At 47.9% G+C, this 17,073-nt stretch overlaps 13 non-coding genes and 4 pseudogenes across 13 annotated transcripts; 3 read left to right on the forward strand and 14 right to left on the reverse strand.

Moving 5' to 3' along the window:
- Positions 1 to 130: 130 nt before the first annotated feature.
- LOC135047902 (U1 spliceosomal RNA) lies at positions 131 to 294 on the reverse strand. The gene has a single exon (XR_010239871.1). It is a non-coding gene; the product is annotated as a U1 spliceosomal RNA (small nuclear RNA).
- A 671-nt stretch (positions 295 to 965) lies between these two features.
- Positions 966 to 1,128, reverse strand: LOC135047864 (U1 spliceosomal RNA). Its single transcript, XR_010239836.1, has one exon. It is a non-coding gene; the product is annotated as a U1 spliceosomal RNA (small nuclear RNA).
- Positions 1,129 to 1,280: 152 nt separating this feature from the next.
- LOC135047912 (U1 spliceosomal RNA) lies at positions 1,281 to 1,444 on the reverse strand. Its single transcript, XR_010239881.1, has one exon. It is a non-coding gene; the product is annotated as a U1 spliceosomal RNA (small nuclear RNA).
- Positions 1,445 to 2,115: 671 nt separating this feature from the next.
- On the reverse strand, positions 2,116 to 2,278 carry LOC135047841 (U1 spliceosomal RNA). Its single transcript, XR_010239819.1, has one exon. It is a non-coding gene; the product is annotated as a U1 spliceosomal RNA (small nuclear RNA).
- A 152-nt stretch (positions 2,279 to 2,430) lies between these two features.
- Positions 2,431 to 2,594, reverse strand: LOC135047908 (U1 spliceosomal RNA). Its single transcript, XR_010239877.1, has one exon. It is a non-coding gene; the product is annotated as a U1 spliceosomal RNA (small nuclear RNA).
- A 691-nt stretch (positions 2,595 to 3,285) lies between these two features.
- On the reverse strand, positions 3,286 to 3,431 carry LOC135047843 (U1 spliceosomal RNA; annotated as a pseudogene).
- Positions 3,432 to 3,583: 152 nt separating this feature from the next.
- Positions 3,584 to 3,746, reverse strand: LOC135047929 (U1 spliceosomal RNA). The gene has a single exon (XR_010239897.1). It is a non-coding gene; the product is annotated as a U1 spliceosomal RNA (small nuclear RNA).
- Positions 3,747 to 6,107: 2,361 nt separating this feature from the next.
- LOC135047872 (U1 spliceosomal RNA) lies at positions 6,108 to 6,263 on the forward strand. The gene has a single exon (XR_010239841.1). It is a non-coding gene; the product is annotated as a U1 spliceosomal RNA (small nuclear RNA).
- A 675-nt stretch (positions 6,264 to 6,938) lies between these two features.
- LOC135047817 (U1 spliceosomal RNA) lies at positions 6,939 to 7,102 on the forward strand. Its single transcript, XR_010239801.1, has one exon. It is a non-coding gene; the product is annotated as a U1 spliceosomal RNA (small nuclear RNA).
- A 152-nt stretch (positions 7,103 to 7,254) lies between these two features.
- On the forward strand, positions 7,255 to 7,417 carry LOC135047837 (U1 spliceosomal RNA). Its single transcript, XR_010239815.1, has one exon. It is a non-coding gene; the product is annotated as a U1 spliceosomal RNA (small nuclear RNA).
- A 4,845-nt stretch (positions 7,418 to 12,262) lies between these two features.
- On the reverse strand, positions 12,263 to 12,426 carry LOC135047849 (U1 spliceosomal RNA). Its single transcript, XR_010239826.1, has one exon. It is a non-coding gene; the product is annotated as a U1 spliceosomal RNA (small nuclear RNA).
- A 692-nt stretch (positions 12,427 to 13,118) lies between these two features.
- LOC135047832 (U1 spliceosomal RNA) lies at positions 13,119 to 13,260 on the reverse strand (annotated as a pseudogene).
- A 152-nt stretch (positions 13,261 to 13,412) lies between these two features.
- On the reverse strand, positions 13,413 to 13,576 carry LOC135047920 (U1 spliceosomal RNA). Its single transcript, XR_010239889.1, has one exon. It is a non-coding gene; the product is annotated as a U1 spliceosomal RNA (small nuclear RNA).
- A 692-nt stretch (positions 13,577 to 14,268) lies between these two features.
- On the reverse strand, positions 14,269 to 14,410 carry LOC135047833 (U1 spliceosomal RNA; annotated as a pseudogene).
- A 152-nt stretch (positions 14,411 to 14,562) lies between these two features.
- Positions 14,563 to 14,726, reverse strand: LOC135047882 (U1 spliceosomal RNA). Its single transcript, XR_010239851.1, has one exon. It is a non-coding gene; the product is annotated as a U1 spliceosomal RNA (small nuclear RNA).
- A 692-nt stretch (positions 14,727 to 15,418) lies between these two features.
- On the reverse strand, positions 15,419 to 15,560 carry LOC135047834 (U1 spliceosomal RNA; annotated as a pseudogene).
- A 152-nt stretch (positions 15,561 to 15,712) lies between these two features.
- Positions 15,713 to 15,876, reverse strand: LOC135047893 (U1 spliceosomal RNA). The gene has a single exon (XR_010239862.1). It is a non-coding gene; the product is annotated as a U1 spliceosomal RNA (small nuclear RNA).
- Positions 15,877 to 17,073: the final 1,197 nt, after the last annotated feature.

Here is a 17,073-nt window from a genome sequence, read left to right on the forward strand (position 1 = left end):
GGATTGCTGCTCGGGCACCCCCTGTCAAGTGAAGGAGATCCAACTGAGGCAGCACAAGGGAACTCTCGAAAGAAGAACAAGGCTAGAGGAAGATCTGAGACAAAGAAATCTGACTTTTACCAGAGCTGACCAGAGGAAAGCACAAACACAGTCCCCCACTACCACAAATAATGCAGTCGAGTTTCCCACATTTGGGGAAATCACAGGGGTCAGCATACCCAGAGTGCAATGAATGAACCTCACCCTGGGAGAACAATCTTCATGACCATGGTATCTCCTATGCAAAATAAGTATGATTTGGGATAGGGCTGGGGAGGGCCGCTGCTCAGGCACATCTCTGTCAAGTAAAGGAGATTCAACTGAGGCAACACAAGGGAACTCTCATCTGGGGACAACAACTGCAGGGAGAACACATATTTTCAGATGAACATGGGAGGGCAGAAGGCTGCCTAATACTGAAGCACCCCCAAACAACAAACCAAATGCAACTACTAGTGCAAACATTCCTGGTAGTAGGCCTGCAGCAGATGGATTTGCATATGGTGATGTCATCCAAGCAGTGGGTCAAAGTTTGCTTCAACCCTCGTCTGCATATGAAAATAAAAATGGGGTGTGCAGGGCATGGCTGCCTTTTGCGGCGCTTGGATGACCCCTAGTTCGCATTAAACACCTCCACCTTCCTTCGGTGTGGGGCTCATGTTGGCTATGCCCCAGCCCCTGAAGCATTAAAGCTGATTTCTTGCAGCAGCTGGGCACTGTAACAGCTCCAGAGCTGCTCTGTAAAGCAAGTAAAAGGGTGTGGGCCCTGCAGCACTACCTGTAGTTTGCATTGTGCGTTGGAAGGCACAAAGTAAGCAGACGGGAGAAGTCAGGATAGTGCACAAGGGCATAGAAGGGAGCGGCTCAAGAAAAGAGAAGTGGAAACAGACAGCAAACTAGGCTGGAGAGAGACCTGAGACAAAGAGATCTGAATTATACGAGAGCCGACCAGAGGAAACACAAATTATGTAATCAAGTGTCCCACATTTGGGGAAATCGTAGGAGCAGCACACCCAGAGTGCATTGGGTGAGCCTTGCCCTGGGAGAAGCACCTTCCTGATCATAGTATCTCACCTGGCAGGTAAGTAGGAGTTGGGCTAGAGCTGGGGAGGGTCGCTGTTCGGGCACCCCCCTGTCAAGTGAAGGAGATCCAACTGAGGCAGCACAAGGAAACTCTCGAAAAAAGAACAAGGCTAGAGGAAGATCTGAGACAAAGAAATCTGACTTTTACCAGAGCTGACCAGAGGAAAGCACAAACACAGTCCCCCACTACCACAAATAATGCAGTCGAGTTTCCCACATTTGGGGAAATCACAGGGGTCAGCATACCCAGAATGCAATGAATGAACCTCACCCTGGGAGAACAATCTTCATGACAATGGTATCTCCTATGCAAAATAAGTATGATTTGGGATAGGGCTGGGGAGGGCCGCTGCTCAGGCACATCTCTGTCAAGTAAAGGAGATTCAACTGAGGCAGCACAAGGGAACTCTCATCTGGGGACAACAACTGCAGGGAGAACAGATATTTTCAGATGAACATGGGAGAGCAGAAGGCTGCCTAATACTGAAGCACCCCCAAACAACAAACCAAATGCAACAACTAGTACAAGCATTCCTGGGAAAAGGTCTGCAGAAGACGGATTTGCATACGGTGATGTCATCCAAGCAGTGGGTCAAAGTTGGCTGGAACCCTCATCTGCATATGAAAAGAGAAAAGGGGTATGCAGGGCATGGCGGCCTTTTGCGGCGCTTGGATGACCCTTAGTTCGCATTAAACACCTCCACCCTCCGTCGGTGTGGGGCTCATGTTGGCTATGCCCCAGCCCCTGAAGCATTCAAGCTGATTTCTTGCAGCAGCTGGGCACTGTAACAGCTCCAGAGCTGCTCTGAAAGGCAAGTAAAAGGGTGTGGGCCCTGCAGCACTACCTGTAGTTTGCATTGTGCGTTGGAAGGCACAAAGTAAGCAGACAGGAGAAGTCAGGAGAGTGCACAAGGGCATAGAAGGCAGCGGCTCAAGAAAAGAGAAGTGGAAACAGACAGCAAACTAGGCTGGAGAGAGACCTGAGACAAAGAGATCTGAATTATACGAGAGCCGACCAGGGGAAACACAAATTATGCAGTCAAGTTTCCCACATTTGGGGAAATCGCAGGAGCAGCACACCCAGAGTGCAATGGGTGAGCCTTGCCCTGGGAGAAGCACCTTCATGATCATAGTATCTCACCTGGCAGGTATGTAGGAGTTGGGCTAGAGCTGGGGAGGGTCGCTGCTTGGGTACCCCCCTGTCAAGTGAAGGAGATCAAACTGAGGCAGCACAATGGAACTCTCGAAAGAAGAACAAGGCTAGAGGAAGATCTGAGACAAAGAAATCTGACTTTTACCAGAGCTGACCAGAGGAAAACACAAACACAGTCCCCCACTACCACAAATAATGCAGTTGAGTTTCCCACATTTGGGGAAATCACAGGGGTCAGCATACCCAGAATGCAATGAATGAACCTCACCCTGGGAGAACAATCTTTATGACCATGGTATCTCCTATGCAAAATAAGTATGATTTGGGAATTGGCTGGGGAGGGCCGCTGCTCAGGCACATCTCTGTCAAGTAAAGGAGATTCAACTGAGGCAGCACAAAGGAACTCTCATCTGGGGACAACAACTGCCGGGAGAACACATATTTTCAGATGAACATGGGAGGGCAGAAGGCTGCCTAATACTGAAGCACCCCCAAACAACAAACCAAATGCAACAACTAGTACAAGCATTCCTGGGGGAAGGTCTGCAGAAGACGGATTTGCATACAGTGATGTCATCCAAGCAGTGGGCCAAAGTTGGCTGGAACCCTCATCTGCATATGAAAAGAGAAAAGGGGTATGCAGGGCATGGCGGCCTTTTGCGGCGCTTGGATGACCCTTAGTTCGCATTAAACACCCCCACCCTCCTTCGGTGTGGGGCTCATGTTGGCCATGCCCCAGCCCCTGAAGCATTCAAGCTGATTTCTTTCAGCAGCTTGGCACTGTAACAGCTCCAGAGCTGCTCTGTAAGGCAAGTAAAAGGGTGTGGGCCCTGCAGCACTACCTGTAGTTTGCATTGTGCATTGGAAGGCACAAAGTAAGCAGACAGGAGGAGAAGTCAGGATAGTGCACAAGGGTGTAGAAGGGAGGGGCTCAAGAAAAAAGAAGTGGAAACAGACAGCAAACTAGGCTGGAGAGAAACCTGAGACAAAGAGATCTGAATTATATGAGAGCCGACTAGGGAAAACACAAATTATGCAGTCAAGTTTCCCACATTTGGGGAAATCGCAGGGGCAGCACACCCAGAGTGCAATGGGTGAGCCTTGCCCTGGGAGAAGCAACTTCATGATCATAGTATCTCACCTGGCAGGTAAGTAGGAGTTGGGCTAGAGCTGGGGAGGGTCGCTGCTCGGGCACCCCCCTGTCAAGTGAAGGAGATCCAACTGAGGCAGCACAAGGGAACTCTTGAAAGAAGAACAAGGCTAGAGGAAGATCTGAGACAAAGAAATCTGACTTTTACCAGAGCTGACCAGAGGAAAGCACAAACACAGTCCCCCACTACCACAAATAATGCAGTTGAGTTTCCCACATTTGGGGAAATCACAGAGGTAAGCTACCCAGAATGCAATGAATGAACCTAACCCTGGGAGAACAATCTTCATGACCATGGTATCTCCTATGCAAAATAAGTATGATTTGGGATAGGGCTGGGGAGGGCCGCTGCTCAGGCACATCTCTGTCAAGTAAAGGAGATTCAACTGAGGCAGCACAAGGGAACTCTCATCTGGGGACAACAACTGCAGGGAGAACACATATTTTCAGATGAACATGGGAGGGCAGAAGGCTGCCTAATACTGAAGCACCCCCAAACAACAAACCAAATGCAACAACTAGTGCAAGCATTCCTGGGGGAAGGCCTGCCGCAGATGGATTTGCATATGGTGATGTCATCCAAGCAGTGGGTCAAAGTTGGCTTCAACCCTCGTCTGCATATGAAAAGAGAAAAGGGGCATGCAGGGCATGGCGGCCTTTTGCGGCGCTTGGCTGACCCCTAGTTTGCATTAAACACCTCCACCCTCCGTCGGTGTGGGGCTCTTGTTGGCTATGCCCCAGCACCTGAAGCATTCAAGCTGATTTCTTGCTGCAGCTGGGCACTGTAACAGCTCCAGAGCTGCTCTGTAAGGCAAGTAAAAGGGTGTGGGCCCTGCAGCACTACCTGTAGTTTGCATTGTGCGTTGGACGGCACAAAGTAAGCAGACAGGAGAAGTCAGGAGAGTGCACAAGGGTATAGAAGGCAGCGGCTCAAGAAAAGAGAAGTGGAAACAGACAGCAAACTAGGCTGGAGAGAGACCTGAGACAAAGAGATCTGAATTATACGAGAGCCGACCAGGGGAAACACAAATTATGCAGTCAAGTTTCCCACAGGAGTATATAGGATACGACCCAGTGGTACCTGACGACATAGATACTAACAGCTATTTAATAACATTACGCTAGAAAGTGATTATTAGCAACATATATATCTATATAAACAACCCCGCCAGGGTTGTGCCTTCAAAAATAATCACACACGGACACGCTTTTTAAACCTTTTTTTCACATCTCTTTATTCTTCTTATGCACATGTATGTTAGTTCTGTGATTTTAACCTTTATGTTTCACTGCAGTTTGGGATAATAATATTAATATTTATCCAATTTTAATACATACTTAATAAAGGTTATATTTTATGATTCATTCATTCTGTCCAGTGCGTCAACAGTGCAGATTTCTTCTTGTTTTTTCTCCCAAATTCTATAACAATGACAGTAAATGTTGTTTCTTTTCAAACAGAACTTTCTTGACCATGCTTCTTTTTTGAAAGATCTGGGAGCACATGGAAAACAGTACAAACCATGCAGTATCACAAGAGCCTTTATTTGATCTTTCATGAAGATAGAGCAGAATTGAGGACACGTCAACAATTTCTGCCGAAGGTGGTTCATCTTTCCACATGGTGCCTTGGGCCACTGACACCTTCGTTGAGTCAAAGTCTCTGGCTGTGGTCAGAACTTTGAAAATTTATGTCACCAGAACGGTTCAGATTAGAAAAACAGAGGCTCTGTTTGTCCTGTATGCTCCCAACAGGATTGGGTGTCCTGCGTCCATGTAGACCATTATGCGCTGGATCTGTGGTAAGATTCAGCATGCTCATTCCACGGCAGGATTGCCGTTACTGAATTAGGTGAAGACCCATTCTACTAGAAAGGTGGGTTCATCCTGGGCAGCTGGTCGGGGAGTCTCGGCATTGCAACTTTGCCGAGCAGCTATTTAGTAAACACTTTTGCTAAGTTTTAAAAGTTTTAGAGTAAAGGAGATTCAACTGAGGCAGCACAAGGGAACTCCCATCTGGGGACAACAACTGCAGTGAGAACACATATTTTCAGATGAACATGGGAGGGCAGAAGGCTGCCTAATACTGAAGCACCCCCAAACAACAAACCAAATGCAACAACTAGTACAAGCATTCCTGGGGGAAGGTCTGCAGAAGACGGATTTGCATACAGTGATGTCATCCAAGCAGTGGGCCAAAGTTGGCTGGAACCCTCATCTGCATATGAAAAGAGAAAAGGGGTATGCAGGGCATGGCGGCCTTTTGCGGCGCTTGGATGACCCTTAGTTCGCATTAAACACCCCCACCCTCCTTTGGTGTGGGGCTCATGTTGGCCATGCCCCAGCCCCTGAAGCATTCAAGCTGATTTCTTGCAGCAGCTTGGCACTGTAACAGCTCCAGAGCTGCTCTGTAAGGCAACTAAAAGGGTGTGGGCCCTGCAGCACTACCTGTAGTTTGCATTGTGCATTGGAAGGCACAAAGTAAGCAGACAGGAGGAGAAGTCAGGATAGTCCACAAGGGTATAGAAGGGAGGGGCTCAAGAAAAAAGAAGTGGAAACAGACAGCAAACTAGGCTGGAGAGAGACCTGAGACAAAGAGATCTGAATTATATGAGAGCCGACCAGGGGAAACACAAATTATGCAGTCAAGTTTCCCACATTTGGGGAAATCGCAGGGGCAGCACACCCAGGTGAGATACTATAATCAGGACGGTGCTTCTCCCAGGGCAAGGCTCACCCATTGCACTCTGGGTGTGCTGCTCCTACGATTTCCCCAAATGTGGGACACTTGACTGCATAATTTGTGTTTCCTCTGGTCGGCTCTCGTATAATTCAGATCTCTTTGTCTCAGGTCTCTCTCCAGCCTAGTTTGCTGTCTGTTTCCACTTCTTTTTTTCTTGAGCCCCTCCCTTCTATACCCTTGTGCACTATCCTGACTTCTCCTCCCGTCTGCTTACTTTGTGCCTTCCAATGCACAATGCAAACTACAGGTAGTGCTGCAGGGCCCACACCCTTTTACTTGCCTTACAGAGCAGCTCTGGAGCTGTTACAATGCCCAGCTGCTGCAAGAAATCAGCTTGAATGCTTCATGGGATGGGGCATGGCCAACATGAGCCCCACACCAAAGGAGGGTGGGGGTGTTTAATGCGATCTAGGGGTCATCCAAGCACCGCAAAAGGCTGCCATGCCCTGCACGCCCCTTTTCTCTTTTCATAAGCAGATGAGGGTTGAAGCCAACTTTGACCCACTGCTTGGATAACATCACCATATGCAAATCCATCTGCTGCAGGCCTTCCCCCAGGAATGCTTGCACTAGTTGTTGCATTTGGTTTGTTGTTTGGGGGTGCTTCAGTATTAGGCAGCCTTCTGCCCTCCCATGTTCATCTGAAAATATGTGTTCTCCCTGCAGTTGTTGTCCCCAGATGAGAGTTCCCTTGTGCTGCCTCAGTTGAATCTCCTTTACTTGACAGAGATGTGCCTGAGCAGCGGCCCTCCCCAGCCCTATCCCAAATCATACTTATTTTGCATAGGAGACACCATGGTCATGAAAATTGTTCACCCAGGGTGAGTTTCATTCATTGCATTCTGGGTATGCTGACCCCTGTGATTTCCCCAAATGTGGGAAACTCGCCTGCATTATTTGTGGTAGTGGGGGACTGTGTTTGTGTTTTCCGCTGGTCAGCTCTGGTAAAAGTCAGATTTCTTTGTCTCAGATCTTCCTCTAGCCTTGTTCTTCTTTCGAGAGTTCCATTGTGCTGCCTCAGTTGGATCTCCTTCACTTGACAGGGGGGTGCCCGAGCAGCGACCCTCCCCAGCTCTAGCCCAACTCCTACTTACCTGCCAGGTGAGATACTATGATCTTGAAGGTGCTTCTCCCAGGGCAAGGCTCACCCATTGCACTCTGGGTGTGCTGCCCCTGCGATTTCCCCAAATGTGGGAAACTTGACTGCATAATTTGTGTTTCCCCTGGTCGGCTCTCGTATAATTCAGATCTCTTTGTCTCAGGTCTCTCTCCAGCCTAGTTTGCTGTCTGTTTCCACTTCTCTTTTCTTGAGCCGCTCCCTTCTATGCCCTTGCGCACTATCCTGACTTCTCCCGTCTGCTTACTTTGTGCCTTCCAACGCACAATGCGAACTACAGGTAGTGCTGCAGGGCCCACACCCTTTTATTTGCCTTACAGAGCAGCTCTGGAGCTGTTACAGTGCCCAGCTGCTGCAAGAAATCAGCTTGAATGCTTCAGGGGCTGGGGCATAGCCAACATGAGCCCCACACCGAAGGAGGGTGGAGGTGTTTAATGCGAACTAGGGGTCATCCAAGCGCCGCAAAAGGCCGCCATGCCCTGCATAACCCTTTTCTCTTTTCATATGCAGATGAGGGTACCAGCCAACTTTGGCCCACTGCTTGGATGACATCACCGTATGCAAATTCGTCTCCTGCAGACCTTCCCCCAGGAATGCTTGTACTAGTTATTGCATATGGTTTGATATTTGATGGTGCTTCAGTATTAGGCAGCCTTCCGCCCTCCCATGTTCATCTGAAAAGATGTGGTCTCCCTGCAGTTGTTGTCCCCAGACGAGAGTTCCCTTGTGCTTCCTCAGTTGAATCTCCTTAACTTGACGGGGGAGGGGCTTGCCCGAGCAGCCACCCTCCCCAGCCCTATCCCAACTCATGCTTATTTTGCATATGAGATCTCTATATCATGAAGATTGTTCTCACAGGGTGAGGTTCATCCATTATATTTTAAAATAGGAAGGTTCAAATTACATATTTGAATTGCATCTATGTGCTGGATTCAAATGTTCCTCCCCCTTCCTTTCTCAATTGTGCCCGTCAGCAGCTATTCTAAGGTTGCTGCCAATGGGTGTGACACATTAATTTCTTCTGTGGGGTACACTGGACTCCACAAGGATTCACATTGGGGTGTAGAGTAGGATCTTGATCTGAGGCACCAACCGGCTCAAAGCTTTTGACTGTTCCCAAGATGCTCAGCGCATTCTCCTCTATAACCCCGCTTCCATGAACAGGGAGCTCAGTTTGTAGTTGGTGCCTTCAGTAGCAGGCCACTTAACAGGGGCCTGCCTCAGGCAGCCTATTCTTAGCTATTAATTTTGACAAGAAAATAAGAACTTTTTTTATGAGAATCTACAAGGGCTGCAGCAGGCTAGGTCTAATAGACATCTTTACTGCAGCTTCATCACTCCCAGCGGCGCTGTATACTCCCGTGCCCTGGTTGCTGGGTCACTGCAGCGGAGGCTCCGGTTTCTTCCTAAGGTCAGTCACACACACACCGCCCTTCCGGATCACGAGGCCGCTGATGAAGGGGAGCGTGGCCGTAGGGGGTGGACCGTGTGCGCACTGGCGTGGACACTGATTACTGGGCAGCCGCTCCACAAGCCACCAGGTACAGTTAAGGAGCACAGGTCTGGGGGTTTTTCTCCCATATTAAACCAATTTTGTACTGCCCGCAGCGCATTGCGATAGGTAATAGGGCCTGATTCAGGTTGGATTGCAATCACAATAAGCGATCCAACTGCAAAAATTGCTAAGAGCATACGCAAGTGCCTGCATTTTCTGCGGCACCCCGCAGAGAATGCGATCGCCTCTGCCTGTCAATCGGGGCAGGGGGGGAGAGGGGGGTCAGCAAAACTCCATTTCCAAGTCAGGGATGGAGCGGTGCGGGGGCAAGGCTTCAAAATGGGGTCTGCAACGGAGGAGACACAGGGGGCGTGGTCACAGCGGCTGTATGACATCACATTCAGCCGCTGTGATCACAAAAATGGTGGCGGCTTCCTGCGCGCACATACAGTCTGCACCAGCAGAAGGCTACACCATTTTTTATGATCACGCTGAACTGCAGTGCGACTGCAATTACAGCATGGTCAAGAAGGGAGGCGTCATGCTGGGTGGCCATGTCCTGTCACTGTGCAGGAGCCAGCACCGCTCACACACTAGTCCCCGGGTGCAGCCCCCAATTCCCGGGACACCCGGAGCAACAAAATGTAGATTCAGGCCACCAGGCCACGCCCCTACCTATGAAACCATGCCTCCTTTTTACCATTGCGCTGCTTATCTGCGCGCACTGCATTACAATCTCCTTCGCCACCTCTCTGGGTGTCACCAGTGATAGTGACACCTCTGCCATGCTTGTAGCAGCTGGTCCTAAGATCTACGCCTCAAGCCCTGAGTGTTTGCCCTTGTGACTTGTTGATCATCATAGCGAAGCAGATGCTTACAGAAAACTGCAGGGGCTTAGATTGAAAATAAAAAAAATTATGGGTATAAGGTAGAGAGGAGCGGGTTCGGTTCTCCGAGAACCGAATTCCCCACGAACTCCACGTGGTTTACACTGGTCCGAGGCAGGCTCGGTTGTTCCCGCCTGACTCGGAAAACCTGAACAAGGGAAAATGTCATCATCCCGCTGTCGGATTCTCGCGAGATTCGGATTTCATATAAAGAGCTGCGCGTTGCCGCCATTTTTACTCGTGCATTGAAGAGAGAGCGGAGAGGACGTGGCTATGTTCTCTCAGTGGAAATCTCAATATCAGTGCTCATTATCAGTGGTTACTTATTGCTGCTCAGTAATACTAGTAGTGTGTCTCTCCTGCTCAGTGTCAGTTCTCAGTAGTATCCTCATCAGTGCTCAGTATCACTGCTCATTGTCTTGTGCTGCATTGTGGTGCTCAGCATACTACAGTACATTACTAATAGTCCAGTGCTGCATCTTGCTGCTCAGTGTCAGTTCTAGTATCCTCATCAGTGCTCACTATCACTGCTCATTACATTGTGGTGTTCTGTATACTACAGTAACATAGTAATATAGTAACATATAGTAATATAGTTTTTGAGGTTGAAAAGAGGCAAATTGCCCATCGTGTTCAACCTGTTTTAAGTTGTGATGATTCTACATACTTGCTGAATAATGTTTTATGACTGGGAGTTTTTTTAAGGTCAGTGCGCTTAGTCTCGCGTCCAAATATTCCTTTAAAGCAAAGGGTCGTCAAACAGGTTCTACTGTTTGGATTCAGTCAGTTGTGGATGCTCCGTCAGAAAACACCTCTCCAAACTTCTTTGGTGGCTGCTCAGTTCTTCAGAATATGACTTGGGTATGTTCAGTCATGAAATTCTGTGAAGGCAGGGGAGAAGAACAAGCGCCATATGGTGTAGTATTTTGAATAAATTGGAGTGATAGATAGGTATATACGAAGTAAGTACCGGATAGATTCTTGAGATTAGGCCTGTCTGTCTCACTAAATTCTTTGTGGCTGTTCCCCACCTAGGAGACAAAAGATCATCGCCATATGGTGTAGTAACCTCAGATATATCTTGGGGTACCCTCCCCTCTATTTCATGCGTACCAAAAGGAAAATTCAATATAGCATATAGGATATATTTATATCCAGGTAGATCAAGTCGGTCCAATATGATGTAATGGCTGAATCAGTCGACTGTTGCTGCCTTATATAGTATTATCAATAAAAAATTTTAATCCACAAAATAATAATACAAATTCAGATAAAAAATAAATAAAACAAATCAGAAAATCTTAGCTGATTGGTGTAGGCAGTAGTTAGGTCAGTCTCAACGCGTTTCGCCTCCAGGGCTTCCTCAGGAGAATACATCATATCAAAAGATACACATATTTATAGTGCTTTCAGTTTCGTTTTGGCCAGCACTTACGGTTCTAACCTAAACCGGAAGTGACGCGGCAGTGGCCGGGACGAGCCGCGTCACTTCCGGTTTCACGGAGCAAACGGACTCTATGTCCGTCTTGCGCTACTTATACAGACTGATCTAAAATTTATATTAACACTGCACCACCAATGCAATCTAATGTTAAATATCAAGCCACATATGCATTTAGTATGTAAGTCGGACCGAGCACTTCCGGTTCCGGAAATGACGCGAACCGGAAGTGCTGGCCAAAATGAAACTGAAAGCACTATAAATATGTGTATCTTTTGATATGATGTATTCTCCTGAGGAAGCCCTGGAGGCGAAACGCGTTGAGACTGACCTAACTACTGCCTACACCAATCAGCTAAGATTTTCTGATTTGTTTTATTTATTTTTTATCTGAATTTGTATTATTATTTTGTGGATTAAATTTTTTTATTGATAATACTATATAAGGCAGCAACAGTCGACTGATTCAGCCATTACATCATATTGGACCGACTTGATCTACCTGGATATAAATATATCCTATATGCTATATTGAATTTTCCTTTTGGTACGCATGAAATAGAGGGGAGGGTACCCCAAGATATATCTGAGGTTACTACACCATATGGCGATGATCTTTTGTCTCCTAGGTGGGGAACAGCCACAAAGAATTTAGTGAGACAGACAGGCCTAATCTCAAGAATCTATCCGGTACTTACTTCGTATATACCTATCTATCACTCCAATTTATTCAAAATACTACACCATATGGCGCTTGTTCTTCTCCCCTGCCTTCACAATGTTTTATGACTAGTTAACTACTACAACTCATGTTCCCCCTGGATTAACCATGTTGATATTTTAAGTATTATAACCTTGGATAGCTTTTTCATTCAGAAATGTATCCATTCCTTTTTTAAATCCAATTACAGAGTCCACCATTACCACCTTCCCTGGCAGGGAATTCCACATCCTGATTGCCCTAACAGTGAAGATCATAGTATCTCACCTGGCAGGTAAGTAGGAGTTGGGCTAGAGCTGTGGAGGATTGCTGCTTGGGCACCCCCTGTCAAGTGAAGGAGATCCAACTGAGGCAGCACAAGGGAACTCTCGAAAGAAGAACAAGGCTAGAGGAAGATCTGAGACAAAGAAATCTGACTTTTACCAGAGCTGACCAGAGGAAAGCACAAACACAGTCCCCCACTACCACAAATAATGCAGTCGAGTTTCCCACATTTGGGGAAATCACAGGGGTCAGCATACCCAGAATGCAATGAATGAACCTCACCCTGGGAGAACAATCTTCATGACCATGGTATCTCCTATGCAAAATAAGTATGATTTGGGATAGGGCTGGGGAGGGCCGCTGCTCAGGCACATATCTGTCAAGTAAAGGAGATTCAACTGAGGCAGCACAAGGGAACTCTCATCTGGGGACAACAACTGCAGGGAGAACACATATTTTCAGATGAACATGGGAGGGCAGAAGGCTGCCTAATACTGAAGCACCCCCAAACAACAAACCAAATGCAACAACTAGTGCAAGCATTCCTGGGGGAAGGCCTGCAGCAGATGGATTTGAATATGGTGATGTCATCCAAGCAGTGGGTCAAAGTTGGCTTCAACCCTCGTCTGCATATGAAAAGAATAAAGGGGTGTGCAGGGCATGGCGGCCATTTGCAGCGCTTGGATGACCCCTAGTTCGCATTAAACACCTCCACCCTCCTTCGGTGTGGGGCTCATGTTGGCTATGCCCCAGCCCCTGAAGCATTCAAGCTGATTTCTTGCAGCAGCTGGGCACTGTAACAGCTCCAGAGCTGCTCTGTAAAGCAAGTAAAAGGGTGTGGGCCCTGCAGCACTACCTGTAGTTTGCATTGTGCGTTGGAAGGCACAAAGTAAGCAGACGAGAGAAGTCAGGATAGTGCACTAGGGTATAGAAGGGAGGGGCTCAAGAAAAAAGAAGTGGAAACAGACAGCAAACTAGGCTGGAGAGAGACCTGAGACAAAGAGATCTGAATTATATGAGAGCCGACCAGGGGAAACACAAATTATGCAGTCAAGTTTCCCACATTTGGGGAAATCGCAGGGGCAGCACACCCAGAGTGCAATGGGTGAGCCTTGCCCTGGGAGAAGCATCTTCATGATCATAGTATCTCACCTGGCAGGTAAGTAGGAATTGGGCTAGAGCTGGGGAGGGTCGCTGCTCGGGCACCCCCCTGTCAAGTGAAGGAGATCCAACTGAGGCAGCACAAGGGAACTCTCGAAAGAAGAACAAGGCTAGAGGAAGATCTGAGACAAAGAAATCTGACTTTTACCAGAGCTGACCAGAGGAAAGCACAAACACAGTCCCCCACTACCACAAATAATGCAGTTGAGTTTCCCACATTTGGGGAAATCACAGGGGTCAGCATACCCAGAATGCAATGAATGAACCTAACCCTGGGAGAACAATCTTCATGACCATGGTATATCCTATGCAAAATAAGTATGATTTGGGATAGGGCTGGGGAGGGCCGCTGCTCAGGCACATCTCTGTCAAGTAAAGGAGATTCAACTGAGGCAGCACAAGGGAACTCTCATCTGGGGACAACAACTGCAGGGAGAACACATATTTTCAGATGAACATGGGAGGGCAGAAGGCTGCCTAAAACTGAAGCACCCCCAAACAACAAACCAAATGCAACTACTAGTGCAAGCATTCCTGGGGGAAGGCCTGCAGCAGATGGATTTGCATATGGTGATGTCATCCAAGCAGTGGGTCAAAGTTGGCTTCAACCCTCGTCTGCATATGAAAAGAAAAAAGGGGTGTGCAGGGCATGGCGCCCTTTTGCGGCGCTTGGATGACCCCTAGTTCGCATTAAACACCTCTACCCTCCTTCGGTGTGGGGCTCATGTTGGCTATGCCCCAGCCCCTGAAGCATTTAAGCTGATTCCTTGCAGCAGCTGGGCACTGTAACAGCTCCAGAGCTGCTCTGTAAAGCAAGTAAAAGGGTGTGGGCCCTGCAGCACTACCTGTAGTTTGCATTGTGCGTTGGAAGGCACAAAGTAAGCAGACGGGAGAAGTCAGGATAGTGCACAAGGGTATAGAAGGGAGGGGCTCAAGAAAAAAGAAGTGGAAACAGACAGCAAACTAGGCTGGAGAGAGACCTGAGACAAAGAGATCTGAATTATATGAGAGCCGACCAGGGGAAACACAAATTATGCAGTCAAGTTTCCCACATTTGGGGAAATCGCAGGGGCAGCACACCCAGAGTGCAATGGGTGAGCCTTGCCCTGGGAGAAGCATCTTCATGATCATAGTATCTCACCTGGCAGGTAAGTAGGAGTTGGGCTAGAGCTGGGGAGGGTCGCTGCTCGGGCACCCCCCTGTCAAGTGAAGGAGATCCAACTGAGGCAGCACAAGGGAACTCTCGAAAGAAGAACAAGGCTAGAGGAAGATCTGAGACAAAGAAATCTGACTTTTACCAGAGCTGACCAGAGGAAAGCACAAACACAGTCCCCCACTACCACAAATAATGCAGTTGAGTTTCCCACATTTGGGGAAATCACAGGGGTCAGCATACCCAGAATGCAATGAATGAACCTAACCCTGGGAGAACAATCTTCATGACCATGGTATCTCCTATGCAAAATAAGTATGATTTGGGATAGGGCTGGGGAGGGCCGCTGCTCAGGCACATCTCTGTCAAGTAAAGGAGATTCAACTGAGGCAGCACAAGGGAACTCTCATCTGGGGACAACAACTGCAGGGAGAACACATATTTTCAGATGAACATGGGAGGGCAGAAGGCTGCCTAATACTGAAGCACCCCCAAATAACAAACCAAATGCAACAACTAGTGCAAGCATTCCTGGGGGAAGGCCTGCAGCAGATGGATTTGAATATGGTGATGTCATCCAAGCAGTGGGTCAAAGTTGGCTTCAACCCTCGTCTGCATATGAAAAGAATAAAGGGGTGTGCAGGGCATGGCGGCCTTTTGCGGCGCTTGGATGACCCCTAGTTCGCATTAAACACCTCCACCCTCCTTCGGTGTGGGGCTCATGTTGGCTATGCCCCAGCCCCTGAAGCATTCAAGCTGATTTCTTGCAGCAGCTGGGCACTGTAACAGCTCCAGAGCTGCTCTGTAAAGCAAGTAAAAGGGTGTGGGCCCTGCAGCACTACCTGTAGTTTGCATTGTGCGTTGGAAGGCACAAAGTAAGGAGACGGGAGAAGTCAGGATAGTGCACAAGGGTATAGAAGGGAGGGGCTCAAGAAAAAAGAAGTGGAAACAGACAGCAAACTAGGCTGGAGAGAGACCTGAGACAAAGAGATCTGAATTATATGAGAGCCGACCAGGGGAAACACAAATTATGCAGTCAAGTTTCCCACATTTGGGGAAATCGCAGGGGCAGCACACCCAGAGTGCAATGGGTGAGCCTTGCCCTGGGAGAAGCATCTTCATGATCATAGTATCTCACCTGGCAGGTAAGTAGGAGTTGGGCTAGAGCTGGGGAGGGTCGCTGCTCGGGCACCCCCCTGTCAAGTGAAGGAGATCCAACTGAGGCAGCACAAGGGAACTCTCGAAAGAAGAACAAGGCTAGAGGAAGATCTGAGACAAAGAAATCTGACTTTTACCAGAGCTGACCAGAGGAAAGCACAAACACAGTCCCCCACTACCACAAATAATGCAGTTGAGTTTCCCACATTTGGGGAAATCACAGGGGTCAGCATACCCAGAATGCAATGAATGAACCTAACCCTGGGAGAACAATCTTCATGACCATGGTATCTCCTATGCAAAATAAGTATGATTTGGGATAGGGCTGGGGAGGGCCGCTGCTCAGGCACATCTCTGTCAAGTAAAGGAGATTCAACTGAGGCAGCACAAGGGAACTCTCATCTGGGGACAACAACTGCAGGGAGAACACATATTTTCAGATGAACATGGGAGGGCAGAAGGCTGCCTAATACTGAAGCACCCCCAAACAACAAACCAAATGCAACAACTAGTTCAAGCATTCCTGGGGGAAGGCCTGCCGCAGATGGATTTGCATATGGTGATGTCATCCATGCAGTGGGTCAAAGTTGGTTCAAACACCTTTGCAAAGTTCTATAAGTTTGATACCCTGGCTGAGGAGGACCTCCTGTTTGCTCAATCAGTGCTGCAGAGTCATCCGCACTCTCCTGCCCGTTTGGGAGCTTTGGTATAATCCCCATGGTCCTTACGGAGTCCCCAGCATCCTCTAGGACGTAAGAGAAAATAAGATTTTAAACCTACCGGTAAATCTTTTTCTCGTAGTCCGTAGAGGATGCTGGGTGCCCGTCCCAAGTGCGGTCTACTTCTGCAAGACTTGTATATAGTTATTGCTTACATAAGGGTTATATGTTAGTTTTCATCGGTCTTGGACTGATGCTATGTTGTTTTCATACTGTTAACTGGGTAGTATATCACAAGTTATACGGTGTGATTGGTGTGGCTGGTATGAATCTTGACCTTGGATTAACAAAAATCCTTTCCTCGTACTGTCCGTCTCCTCTGGGCACAGTTTCTCTAACTGAGGTATGGAGGAGGGGCATAGAGGGAGGAGCCAGTGCACACCCAGATCAAAAGTCTTTCTTAAAGTGCCCATGTCTGCTGCGGAGCCCGTCTATCCCCCATGGTCCTTACGGAGTCCCCATCATCCTCTACGGACTACGAGAAAAAAAAATTACCGGTAGGTTTAAAATGTTATTTTTTTCTCTGCAACCCACTGCTAAATTGTGCTTCCTAGCTGTTTTTTATAAAATCACTTAATTAAATCTAACTCTGATTACGTCAGAGAAGGCCAGGTACCCTACACCATAAGAGGGGGTATGAAATTTTGACTTGTCTTCTTAAAGATCACCAAAATCTGTTGACAAGGTCAATTACATCCCTGGGTGGGATTGAACCACCAACCTTTTGGTTAATAGCCCATGTAAGTGCAAGAAATCCTGAAGCACTCACTCATCATGGGAAAGTACCAA

The sequence above is a fragment of the Pseudophryne corroboree genome, unplaced genomic scaffold (genome assembly GCF_028390025.1).
Source record: "Pseudophryne corroboree isolate aPseCor3 unplaced genomic scaffold, aPseCor3.hap2 scaffold_943, whole genome shotgun sequence".
NCBI classification, from domain to species: Eukaryota; Metazoa; Chordata; class Amphibia; order Anura; family Myobatrachidae; genus Pseudophryne; species Pseudophryne corroboree.